A 13977-nucleotide genomic window follows, 5' to 3' on the forward strand; every position below is an offset into this window, starting at 1 on the left:
TGAAGGATCCTGCCAAATCTAAGAGAGGGGAGAAGGGGGGAAGATATAAAGTGTTCATTGTTCCTGCTGAGTTTCCTTCTTGGGCTTTTTCATTTTATCATTTAAAAAGAGTATTGTTTTACTTCAAAACTATTATACAATAGGGAAGAGAACTTGGACCCCTAATTCAGCAAGTGAACTTTATCCAAGTTTTGTGCATATGAACAGTTCCCGTAACTCTTGTGTAACTTATTACAGGTGTAAATTGAGACATGATAGGATATTTTGTTAACTCAGTTGTGTTTATATAATGCTCTTTGACTTTTCTTTGATCACTTCTGCAAAGCATTCGCCCCACTCACTTGAGGATATTGAAAGAGAGGTGCCAGCATTACTCAGAGACTTATTCTGTTTGGATCATAGTTATTACTACTACTATTTCTTCTTCTCCTTCCTTCCTGTGTGCTTGGCATCCTGCACAGGAAAGGTCTGGGAGGGAGGGGGGTGGAACCCATAAAACCAGCAGTATGTTTGTGGTGGGTGAGCAGTGGAAGTAATGGAACAGCAAAAGAAAGAAGTAATCTGGTCTGAGAACATGCACTTTTTATGCCTTTTTTTAATTTTAATTTTTTTTAAAATGCCTTTAAAAAAAAAAAAAAGGATGGCACCTAATCCATTTTACATATGTGAGGCTCATGCTTAGGAGCTAAAAGAGAACTGGACAAAGGTCTGACATTGGAGATAGGGCTATAGAGAAGGACAATACCTGAGTCTGAACAATGGGACAAAAGGGCCAAAATTAACTGGCAGGAGAAAGAGAGACAAGAAGGTGTAAGCACAGGCAAAAGCATCAGTTTTCAAATGGAGTGAAGGAAATGGCAAAAAACCATTCAATCTTCCCAACAGAAAGGATTCAGCAGAGCCACAGGTCAGGTTATGTAGTCACACAACACTGCTGTCAGAGCTGCAGGATGAGTCCTGTCCCCATAACACCAGAAAGAAGACAACTGAACAAAGGTCACCAGATTACATGAGATATAAAACAGGTATTGCAAAGATATTATCTTGTTTGTAATCACACACTATTACATTTGAATAAGCATAACTATCAGTAAAAATTAGTGATAATGAGACAAGCATAAAATTGCATCTCTCTCACAGCTAAGGTCACAAAACAAAAGATGGGGAAAAGCAATCTACAAAGGGATTTGCTTGGGGAAAATAAAGAATGTTTCCATCACTAGTAGGAAAAAAAAAAGCCAAAACAATTGGAGGGAGTAATTTCTCATTTAATCTTCTTTGACTTTCACCATGAAATAGATCTATCTCTACTTTACTCAGATACTGGTATTTTTTGACTGTGGCAGCTGGATTGGACATGAACTGACTATAAATGTTTTTTGCCTTGAGCAAAAAGCAATGCAGGACATGAATCTCAGCCCATGAATGGGATGCGGTTTTTCTCAGGCCTCAAATCAGGGGCATGAATCATGTGGAGTGAAATCAACCTCTACTACTAGATTACACCTTCCTTACTGCTTAAGTGAGCCTGTCAAGGTGTGTGAGACATGACACGAAAACACCAACTCTGTGACAAGGACTTCACACATCCACTTCACCCCAAGCAAAGGAGGTTGGGAATACACTGATCTGAAAGTAATTATTGCCTTCAGTATTGTATGCAGATTCACATTTTTAAAAGGAAGGGGTTTCTATCAGTTCACTGAGTCTGTGTGGGTGGGGAGCAGGTGTGGCTATTACAGCTCAAAATGCAGGGCAGAAGTCTTGTGATGCTTACAGAGGCTTCTTGTCATGAATCCTGCACTGATGCACAGAGAGCTGGCTGGACCTGCAAGAACTACATTAAGTAGGTCTCAAGCTAAGAAGGGTTTGCTTGTTCAGACATGTCTGGGCTGTGCCAGCTCTCAGGGGACCAGGACCCCAACCGCTTGATGCAAAAGTCATATATACAAGTATTTGCAAAACCAGGAAAAGAAGCTGAACATTTTTTTCATAAAAATTATCCTTTACCTGTTACATTTCATGCCAAAAAATACAGTGCATACATTCTCTTCAGCTCCTCAAAGACACAGGCTGAGTGCAGCTGATGAGGCCACCAGCCAACTTTGTCTGTGAGCCTTGCAGCAGGAGAAAAATGGCATATTGCTCAGGAGCCAACCAGAACGTGCTTCTCCTGACTGCAGCTCCATGCCACAGCCAGCTGGAGAAAGGGAGCTGCTCCCACATCACAGTCACACTCAGCAGCCTCAGCTCAGTTCACATGCTCAGAGTTCGGAATATGGGATGCTGAGGAAAACACTGTTGTCACCATGACTTCAGTGCAAAATGCCCAATTAAATCACATGCAGCCCTCTGAAACAAATGATTTTCTTCACAGAGCTTTGGCAGTAATCAGCTATCTTTTCTTTAATCTGTAATAGTTAAAGGTGATGTGGGAATGAAAATACATGCTAAAAAAACCCAACCAAACTCAAGTTTTTGTCTCTTTTCCCCTTGCAGAACACAAATTATATTGATGATTTCCTCACAACTGTGCCTGGTCTAGAGTTTGCCCAAAGTGTTTTCTAAAATTAATGCTCTTATTAAAAAAAAAAGTTTAAAACATTTCCATGTTTATTAGACTTCTTCCAGATATTGTTTGACAGTATGAAGGATAGGATTCAGATGTCTAGGTACCCTTACTAAGGAAAAACAACACAGCATTTGGGCTAACCTACTCTGCCAGGAACATCTTGGGACCAAAATTAGCATTCACATTTTCTATTTTTAAACAAAAAGCCCTTTGTCCTCCACACGTTACCCGTTACCATTGTTTTCAGTTTTCAGCTAACTTCTCAGGAAAGGCAAAGAATCAAGAGCATGATATAAATGTAAACAGCCATCATTTAAAACAACAGTGAGAAATTATGTGGTTGGCCTGATCAGCCATCATGGAACCTAAATCACAGACATTCTTATGCATTTCTGCACAGGAATGTAGGCCACAGGGTAAGCCTGGGAATTCCTGTCCATAGCTATTCAAGCAGCATAGCTGACTCCTGAGCTGTTATATTTGGGCTGAATATTCAATTTTCTAGACAAAATAGCCATAGAAGAAAGAAACTACTCCTGTGGAGTACACATCTAAGTAGATCCCAGGCCTTATACAGACCTGAAAAAGAAGTTAATTATTTCTTCTGTTCCACCAGATACAGACAGAAACGTGTGGTGAGGAGCAGAAATTTCTCTCTAGGCCGCAGGGCCGGCCCAGCGGGGCCGGGCTCTCTCGCAGGCCGCAGGGCCATCCCTGCCGGGTCTCTCTCTCCCGCCCCCGGCCCTGCCCCCGCTGTCCCCTCGGGGCTCGCAGGGCTGTTTCTCGCTCGCTTCCCCTGGCTCAGCCCCGGCTGCCGGGCAGCGTTTTGCCCTCCCTTGCCCAGGCTTTCCCCGGGGCTCAGGGGCTCGGCCGTGCCCTGTGGCAAATGCTGGTTGTCTTTAAAATTAGTGCTCCTCCATCACTGCTGTTAAAAGTTGCAGTAAAGATGTAACCAGGCAAAGCTGTGTCTCCTGAATGCAGGCTGAAATGCCAAACTGGAAGCTTTGTCTTTACCATCTATGCACCTCCACTGCAGGGCTTTAAATCTGAGAGCTCTGTGCTTCATCTGGATGCCTGTGGATACAGGGATGCCTTTCCCATTTGAACACAACCCTAGGGCATTTGGAATGGGGGAAGGAGGGAGAGAGGAAATGGGCACCCAGAGAACACTGACTGGTCTTAAGAGGGAAAGTGCCCAGATACTTGCTAGAAAGCAATGTATTAACCCTGCAAAGCTACTTATGCATAAAGTCAATCACAATTAAGCAACAAATGCCTCAACTGGAAAAAATGAGCAACAGGAAAGATTATCATATTTTTATTTTAGTTGTGACGTTAATTTAACTTGACTCCCAGGTTCAAAATATACTATTATTTTCGGTTGGTAGCTCATATTTCATGAACAGTTTTCCCTCTAAAGGATACCAGTAGGGGTTTAAACTTCTCATTAAAATTTTGAAAGATGTCAGAAGCTTGGCAACAGCATGACAGCCTTCTCTTGGCATGCAGGATAACCTGGAAAAGGAAGATTTTTTCCACTGTTTGACCAGCCTTATCTCAATAGTTTAACTGATTTTCTTGTTTATTTGTACAAACAGTTTTGTAAAATCATTCTTTCGCTGAATGATTTTACAAAACTGTACAAACAAACATCCCATATGTGAAGCAATTCACCTGTCAAAGAAGAAAAAGTGAAGAGACTAAGTAATCACTGCTGGTGAGATTAAAGAAAGGCCTTTGAAGAAAGATGGAGGCAAATTGGAAGAACACTTATAGAGCCAAGTAGTGAAAATTATCAAGAATAGCCCAAACTCCTTTACCTAGGGGCTGAGTGCATGCAGCAGCAAATACCAACTGATGGCAATATAGGCCTTGTATGGGACATAGAAAGTATTTCAGAAGTGGATGACACTTCTCAAAATGGCTTACATCTTTCTAGTGAATAGAAGTGAAATTAAAAATCCTTCTGTTAGGGTCTAAAATTTCCCACAGAAAACATTTTCATCAGCAGATGTAACAGAAAAGGCCTGAGAGACATTGGCAGGAGATGGCTCTGAATTGCCTGTCTGAAGTATTGGCTTTATGAGCCACAAAGGCAGTCAAAAAACACAGGCTGATGGTAGGTGAGCAAAGAAACAGAACTGAACTGATTTAGGGTGTGAGGAAGTGCATGGATGCCATGCAGCCTCATACTCACACCCTGAATCAATTAAAACCTTAGAGTACATCACAGTGTCTGCTTAGAGAATAAATGAGGCCACGATGAACACATTCTGCACAAGGTCTCATGGCCAGTGGCACCCAAGCAAACCAGGCTGGCATCTCCTAGGGGGAAATCAAAAACCTGTAATCATTTTTGGGAATAAAAATGCTGAACACTGCAAAATACTTTCCCATAGTAAGAAATCCCTCATTTATTGTAAGTACTAGCAAAAAAACCCAAGGACTCAGAATAAGCACAAATTGTATTTTCCTTAGATTCTCCTTCAGAGGTAGTATCTAAATACTAACTTTTTATATTACAAATGTACCAAAAATGCTGTAACACAGCAGGTTAGCCAAGTTAGCTTTCTGCAGTCAATTTATGAGATATAGTTTGTATCTCCTGTTACACCAAAATGCTTATGCCAAAAAGTCCACAAGAATCCAGAGGAAGTACAAAAAGACAAATAACAGCTTTTTCAGGCTTTCTACTATATTGCTATATACATCTTGCACCGACTATTTATATTGTCATGCTACATATTCTGGCCATACAATTCAACTAGCAAATCACAATCCAAGAATGCTATCTGCTTTGAGACAATTTGAATAGTTAAAGCAACCAGCCTCCATAAACACCATAAACACTAAAAGCAATGTAAATAAATGGGGAATGTAAAGCATGTGAAAAGTTGCAGATAAAGCAATAGACTTACTTATTACAGCAAAGACATTCTCAAGTATTCTCAAGCTGTAACCCTAACAAAAGTGTATCTTGGAGACTGTTCTCATAATTTCACTCCATACCTTCTTCCTCCCTTCCCCAAAACAACAGGGACAATGGGAAGATGACATCATACATTTTGCATGCTGGAGTCCCATAGGCTGCTGAAATATTACACGGTAGTTTTTCTTAACTATTGCTAAAGCCACAACAACAAATTCCAAAATAGCCACAACCACTTTTCCTACTGGAACAAATTTTCCTTGCTCTGAGCTCACTTAAAAGGACTTTTGTGTTCACTTAGCACTGTGTGCAATCAAGCCAACATAAAAAGCCCAAACAGTAAGTTTTCATCTACCAGCATGGGGACATGAGAGAAAATGGACATTTAACACTAATACCAGATAATAGGGCTGTTACATAAAATTCAATAAGCTCAGTGGGGAGTTTTTCATGCCCAGTTCCTTCAAACCTCTAATTAGCAGAAGAAAGACACAGAATGTGCATGCCCCCTTTGTTCTTCCTTCTATTGGAAGGAAGCAGTAGGGTTGATTTCTTTTTTCATATAGTGAGGTCAGCATCATTTAAGACAAGTACCAAAACACATTTGTTGAAAACGTGTTGAACCCTTGTGTTGATTCCTGTGTCCATCTTTGGTGTTTGTGGAGAATTGCAGAACCCAGAATAAAAAAAACTGTAATCTTGCCACTATTTCAGTACCTCTGAATAACTTTCATAAGACAGATATGTGTTAATATATATAATATTGATTGTGTTTTGATGCACAGAAGAAATTAATAATTGATCTAAATATAGCAGGTTTATTTCAATCAAAACTGATCACAGGAAAAAAAACCCTCAACCAAATATTCATCAAAAGCATGAAACCTGTAATTGAATTAAGCATTTACTCTGTCCTCAGCCCATAGCTATTCTTTTATCTTCAGTGTATCTTATTGTCAGTCTAGCTTTTCACTTTTTAATATCAAATTATGTATAGCAGAAGAGTGATACAAAGTTATATTCAAGGCAGATAATAGTTTTTTTATTGAAAATTTTCTGAATCCTCCCTTTTTCATTCAGATACTGACCACATTCCCAGAAGATACCAAATAATATTAATTTCTCATCACTGTTTATAAGTTTTGTAAGAAGTTTTGAAAGTGATCTGTCAAAGTATACTAAAACTACAGCATTTCCAAAAAATTCCCAACTAATTAACAGGAAGCCATACATTAACAACCTATTTATTGAATTTTAAACTCTTAAAATGTCATTTTTCCTGGACTGACAAACAAACCAGAAGGAAAAGATAAGTATGGGATCATGCAAAACCCTAAATCTGGTGCAGACTCAGATCTGTGGTGTGGAGTTCTTTAACTTGACTTACTCTGTAGTGAACTTTTAGTGCAGTTAAGGTCTGTGAACATCCAGAACCAGAAACCACTCCTTCACAGAATTCTATAAGAAGGTTATACATGGGAATCTCAGATTCTCAGCACTAAAGTGGAGGAGAAAAAAAATGCTCCTGACAGGTAAGAAACAGAGACACATCAATTCCAGCCAACTGCTGTGCAGAATAAAACAAGCCTTTTGTGATTACAGGGTTTGTGACTATAGGCCGCTGGTGCTTGGCTGTCGTGGTACTAGACCAAACAGACATTAGTGACAACAGTAGAAAAGAAGAAAATATCATAGATGAGAAATATTCCAGCACACTGGGGGAAGATGAAGGGACAGCATTTTAATAGGAGTAAAACCTATAGGCATGATACCAAGAGCACAGCAGTGAGGGCACTGGCCTCCGCTGCTGACACTGGAGGCACTGAGGTAAAGCCCTAAGGAAAGTCCTGAGGGAGCAGAGAGCAGAGCTAAGGCAAGAGCAAGATAAACATCTTCTCTTAGGGTGTTGTTTTAATTGCTCTCTACCTTTTGCACCTTTGCTTCTGTGTGTCCATACACCCAATTCCTATACTTTTCACTGCCAATCTGGTTTTTAACTGAGCATTGCCACCTAAGGTAAGGCCCTACACACCTCTATTTACCCATTCCATGAGGCTTTTGCCAGATTCTTGGAGATGCATATCCCCACATCTCCCTTTTCCAGCCAGGCCTTGCAAGCCCCACCAAGTATTAACCAAATGGGCAATTCCAGGTTCATATCCACTTAGCTGGCAGTGTGCTGCTGCCTTTGAAATACCCCACATTTCACACCAACCTGGAACATCTGTCTTGCAAGTCATCTGCACTACTGCTGTTGATGGCAGACCTTCATTAGTTTTGGACACACTACATCCTGGTACTTTTAAAGATAAACCCATTTGATATCAAGAGCTCCACCTAAAACTGAATTCAGGAACCAGGAAATTCCAACAGAAACCTAATCCTGAGCATAAGCAGCAGAACAGACAAAGGTATCATTCATTTTGTTTGTATTCATGGGATGAGATTAGACAAGCTATTTTTGCCATGACTTAAAAAAAAACAAAACACTGTCTGTTCAAACAATGCACCAGCAATGGGAGCACACTTTGAATCCTTCCATTTTATCATACAAATCAAAGCAGACCAGGAACTTACTGACAAGAATACAAAATCTATTAAGCAATAAAAGTCATGCTTCCTTACTCATCACAGGCCCTGAAAAGGATTACTGGGTTTTTTCTTTTTCATACAATCATATTTTCTTAAGCCAAGGAAAGCACCAGAGCAGTATCTTACTGTGCATATCAGGAGTCATCTGATCAAGGGTTGTAAGGATAACCTGGCTGGAAAACTGGTGGTCTTGTCAAGAAATGCACAGCTGCTTAACAGCAGATATTCCTATCAATCTCTCATTTATGTGGGTAATTCCTTCACTTGTTAACAAAGAAACAGATCCTATCGATTACAATACATAAAAATTCACTTTTAATTTCTCTTTGAAGAGACTATATGAAATACAATCTGGATTAGAGAAAGACAGTTGATGAAAAGCAAAAAAAAAACTTAAGAAAATACATTAAGTGAACATGCACTATTGTACCTAAGATTATAATATTTTACAATTTATTTTACTCACTAAAAATATATCCCTCAAAAGATAAAAGTAATATTATAAATGACTATTCACTTAAATTGAAACTACAAGAAAAAACTAAAATTTCTAGATGAGTTATTAGCAGTGTAAATAAAAACAGCACTTTTTCATCTAAAACTGTTTATTTCTCAAAAATAGAAAGGACTCAGGTGTTCCCAAGCCTTACCATATCATGAACTTTATGCTCCAGCCCCAAGAGAAAAACAAAGATCAGTAATGCAAAGAATAACAGAAGCTTTCTTCCAGTACAAACATTGTCAAGACTGCAGCTCTAAAATCAGACATGCTCTTGGTTAGTGTCATCAGTTTGAATGTTACACTAAAATTAGATTTAAAAAAAAAAAAAAAAGCATGCTAAATTTAGGCTTGGAATGAGTCTTGAGCAGAAGAGAAACCATAGGAAAATCAGCACAGGTCTCTTACAGCCAAAGCAGAGCCCTGTTTCTAGCACAGATTGCTGATGAATGTTGACAGCCAGCGCACGGGCATGACAAGGTAAAGCAATGGGAATGGTTTGAACACTGCTTGTCTGCTAAGGGCACACAAGTGTGCTTTAGTTAATGTAGCAGTCACTTCACTATTATCAGAGCATCTGTCCTAGAATTAGTTGGCAATTAATGGAAATTCTAATTCAAACCCTACCAGAGGTTGCACAATTGGTTCATGTTTTATTTCCACAACAAAATAAACCTGCAGTTGACTTTTGATACAAGTTTAACACAGTAATTTCAGAGACAAATGTAAACAACATTAATGTTGCCTAAAAATATATTTTTTCTCTTTGAAACAATATGTGCCTACCTTTCTGCACTAAATAGGCATAGGCAAAAATACTTCCATTTGGCAAAATGGTTGAAAAGTTGATCTTAATTTGCTTTTCCCTGTCTTTCTATACACACACACATATATGTATATATGATACTGCATTGCATTATGTCCTCTGACTATTTTCCACAGGATGCTCATCAGACCTGCCATGGGTGAACAGAATTCCTTTACAAAACATTTATTCAACATTTTGCATTTTCCTGGCTGCTCTGTGTACTGCCTTGGGCATATTTCCTGCAGAGTAAGGTTATTTAATTCTTTTTCAAATAACAGGATAAAATACTATTACTAGAAAAGAGAAATAGAACTAAAACTATTACTAGAACATAAGTGGCTCATGAAAACTAGTTTGTACCCATACCCTACAGTGGAATTATCCCCACCTACCCAAGGTAAAGATGAGGTACAACCATATCAACACTGTAAGCACCACTTAACTCTAAGGGCTCATGCTCTCACCATTGTGCTTTATACAGTGTAGTAATTCAAAGCCTAGTGAACTGTGTTGTGAATATATGAAATTTTATCATTCCAATTTTGCAAGTCCCTGCTCTTGACTCAGACTCCATGTTCATAGGACTCTTAAAGGTCTTATATTTTAGCCAAGTTGGAATTTTTTTCCCTTCCCTAGATGAGCAGCAGAATACTCAACATGAGGATACCTCCTATTAAATATCAAATAATTTCTGCACAGTAAGAAGATGCTAAACTCTAAGAAAAGAGAGGATATAATTGTTTAGTCTTCATCAGAGAACTTTGAGCTCCTTTCCCCACCTCCAGGTCTGCTTGAGACAGATATCCAAAAGGGAAAATTGTAGTTCAAATCCTTAAAGCTTAGCAAAAATACCACATAAAACTTATAGCAAAAACTTACAATGAGAAATACTGAGCATTATGGATTATGTTATCACCTAGGCTAATGACATGTCTATAACATTACCTTTCAAACACTCAAAGTTACACATGTAAATGATTTAAAACTTTGCCAATGAATTACAAGTCTTTTTCATGGTTTTGATGAGCAGAGTGCACAGCTGCCAGAAGGCTGGAAAGTAACCTGAAGAAAAGGAGTTTGCTGCCAAATTGTTTCAGCAGTACTGATGAGATCCAGTTTTGGGGATGGGCTGGGGATTCTCACCATTTCCATCTCAGGCCTTTTGAGTGCAACACCATTTCTAAATCTTTTAGAAAATTGCAGATTTGTGGCATCTTTTTCCCTTACCATACAACAGAATTTCTGGCTAAATGAATGCAGTAACTGCAAACTCCAAATGCACCAGCTTACACAAGAGCCCATTCTGATGTGACTGATACACATTCATATGAAACAGAAAACTATGTAATTCAAACCACATTTTTCACTGTTAAGCATTTCTTCACCAAAATATTCATTAGTCTCCATGTGTGTGTTTGCATGTGCATATAAAAAACACCAGTTGTTGGCCCAGCTCCTACAGCTGAGCTCTCCAAATAAGAGTATGAATGTGTGGGTGGGCACTGCAGACCAGGAGAAAACTTTGCTGTGAAAGGTAAAAGAGCCAATTCCAGGACAATTTACAATTAATGTAGGTATTGCCTGATGCTAACCTGTAACCAAGGGCTGATGCTAAACATCTACGTGAATGGGAGCAAGTTTTAAATATCTTATACCAGCAGTAAATTAATGATTAATAAAATCATCTTTATGAGATGTACATAAAATATCAGGTGCTTTCCAGACAAAGAGAAATTTGTCCAGGTTTAATGAGTTTCCAGCTGAGAGACCTTTGCTTTAATCTTTCATGGTATGATTGGGAATATACAGATACTATTTCCAAAAGAATAATACGTATTTCTTTGAAAGAGAAAAGCACATTTTCTGGATATGAGGCAGGGTATATGCTAGAATAGTGTGCCAGTATAGTCAGTTCTAAGATTTAAAATAGAGGGAGGGACTCGTCATGCCTCTGAAGCAACAGATTCCCAGAGCAGAAAAACAGTCATGCCTCACATGCCTTGGAAAGAAATTCATAGGAAGAAAGCACATGGCCAGGGAAGTGAAGGGATTGCTCAGCATGCTTCACATTTTTAATTGACTGCTCTACTGCTCTGCAAAATCTCTTGTAACCCCAAATCATGTGCTTGTATACGCCATATGTCCACACATCCTAAACCATCTCAGTGCCAAGGACCTGCAACAACAGGTTAAGTCCCTTCCCTTGCAATATGGTCCCAAAAGCAGACACCCCCTACAAAAATGAGGAGGGGAATAAGGCACCCATCATCAGATGGAGGACTTGAGCTCAGTGCACTCCAAAAAGGCAACTTCAACACCTGTTTTCACAAAGAAGAGGTTTACACCACCAGGTCCTAGATCAAACTTCATATATCCTCTTATGAGTGGGCCACCATACCATAGAAAATCCAAGACACTCAGCCAGAATCAGGGTGCCTGGAAGAGAGATGGAGCCAGAATATGAAAGCACAATGTTGGATTTAGGTTGAGGACATGGCTCACGAGGAGACATGATTCAGGCATCTCTGTAAAGAGTGAACACCACCACTGCCTAATGTGTACCCAGAGGAGTCTGCACTCTGTCTACACACAATGTTCTTTGGGGTTGTGTTTTTAAAGGTTGACACAAAAATCTGGGAAAAGAGTTTTAGTGCAGGCATCCCATTGTGTTAAGTTAGGAATTCAACACCATCTATCTGCCAAGATGTGAAGGCTCATCATGATGGCTTTTTGCCAAGGTTGGGTAGTCACAGAATTGCTTTAACAGGAATGAAATAATCACAGTAAAAGGAAGACAGAAACTTATCAATCTGGTCTTTAAACTGTTGGAGCAATATCCTCTTTAAACATAGATGCAACTGGGTATGCAGCTCCTAGTCTGTTTTCTTTCTTAGCTGGATTTAGTGAGACATGCTGCAGCCTTGAAAGACTCTTCTTACCCTGCCTGTGAAGCTGCATTATGCAGCTACTGAAATAATCAGCGTGTAGTTCATCAAGCAAGTTCAGACTGTTTTTGAAAGCACACTAGTATTTTAGGGACAGAGCACAAAACAATGAAACCAAACTTCTTAATGAAGAAAAGCAACTTACAGCTTTAACTCTAGACTGAGTACTGGTATCCATAATGTACTCTATATCCACAATGTACTCTATATCCACATTGTAGCACAATATCCCATGATGTATTCTAAAAGCATTAAAAAATACTGCAGTGCATTAAGTCATACATTTGAGAAGTGGCAGGCCACTACATAAAAGATGCCATATGCCAAATTACGTCAAAGGAAATAAAGTCCATTATTTCACATTTTTGCTAGAGAAAATAGTGTTTTGGATATAGTAGAAGGCAACAGAACCCCCTTCTGAGGCAGGCAGAAGTATGAAATCCTAACTTTAAACTTCACTGCCAATGAGTTATCTTTCCAGTTATCTTCAGCAGAATGATGGTGCATATAGGTATGTCAGACTTGAGTGAACCCATCTTAGCCTGTTGGCATGCATTGAGGAGCTATCAGCAGACTTTTAAAAGTATTAATAATATTAATAATGCCTTCTGGCAACACTCATTAAATCAGTACTAGGCCCTTCCTCATGAGCACTCTGATCCCCAGTAACTGCCAAGCAGGGAGCTTTCCATTGTGTATCACACTGAGGGCATCTAATGCAAGAACATGGAATTGTGGACCTGAATCCTTTATAATGGTTCAGCTGAGATTTTTTATGGACTAAGGGATGAAAAAAGTCCATATGCATAAACTAAAAAATCCCTTCCGCTATTTTTAACAATCAGATTGAATTTTACAGCCTTATTTAGATTTATGAATAGTCATTTCTATATTTATAACTATTGTAAAAACTGAGCAGCTTATTGTTTTTGTAAACCTAACCTCTAACTCAAGCCAGGAAAATAAAACTTAAAGCTTTCTAAAAAAGGAACATTGTTCTTACACTGACATAAAAGAGAGAAAAATAAAAATTTCTGAAATTAGTTGGGATTTCCTGGTAAAGGGGAGGTAGTTTCATGACAGGAGAATAATCATAATCAACTTTGCAACCTGACCTTCTCTGAGGCTTCTAAGCCTTCAGGTCCTTCTTTCTACTTAGCTCACTCTAAGGGTCATAACCATAGCGCAGAAGTAATTACGTTCACCTCCTCCCACCCATGTCCTTATGGGAAAGATAATTTATCATTGGTAACTATGACAAATTCAAGAACTTACCACCCTGGCAAACAGTCTATTTGTGGTTACTTGCAAGACTTAGGAAAAGGGGAAAGTGGATACTCTTGGTATGCAAGTGCTAGACTGAACAGAAGGCTTGGTTGAAAGACAGCAAACAGCTTAATACACATAATTTGTTTAGTACAGCACACACCCCATGTCCAAGACAGAAAAAATTTTCTTCCTTTCCCACTAGCTAGTACAGTAAAACCATTACAATAAACACTTCCTATATTTAATTGACAAAAGCTTCACCTGCTATGCTGTCTAGTATTCCAAAAGTTAAAAAAATAGGAGCCTTAAAGATATTTGAGTCCTGCAATTAAAATAGGATCCTGTTATGCTGAAAACAGTGCT

The 13977-nt window shown here is 38.9% G+C and overlaps 1 long non-coding RNA gene across 4 annotated transcripts in view; it reads right to left on the reverse strand.

Moving 5' to 3' along the window:
* Positions 1-13977, reverse strand: part of LOC113458908 (uncharacterized) — a 120347-nt gene that overhangs the window by 24510 nt on the left and 81860 nt on the right. For 3 of the 4 annotated variants that reach the window (XR_003379637.2, XR_003379638.2, XR_012581207.1), the window contains exon 1: positions 8744-8876. The exons of the other annotated variant lie outside the window; for it this stretch is intronic. This is a non-coding gene — a long non-coding RNA (uncharacterized LOC113458908). Of the gene's footprint in view, positions 1-8743; positions 8877-13977 lie in introns of those variants that run through there. 4 annotated transcript variants of the gene reach the window in all.

Source organism: Zonotrichia albicollis, chromosome 1 (genome assembly GCF_047830755.1).
Source record: "Zonotrichia albicollis isolate bZonAlb1 chromosome 1, bZonAlb1.hap1, whole genome shotgun sequence".
Taxonomy (NCBI): domain Eukaryota; kingdom Metazoa; phylum Chordata; class Aves; order Passeriformes; family Passerellidae; genus Zonotrichia; species Zonotrichia albicollis.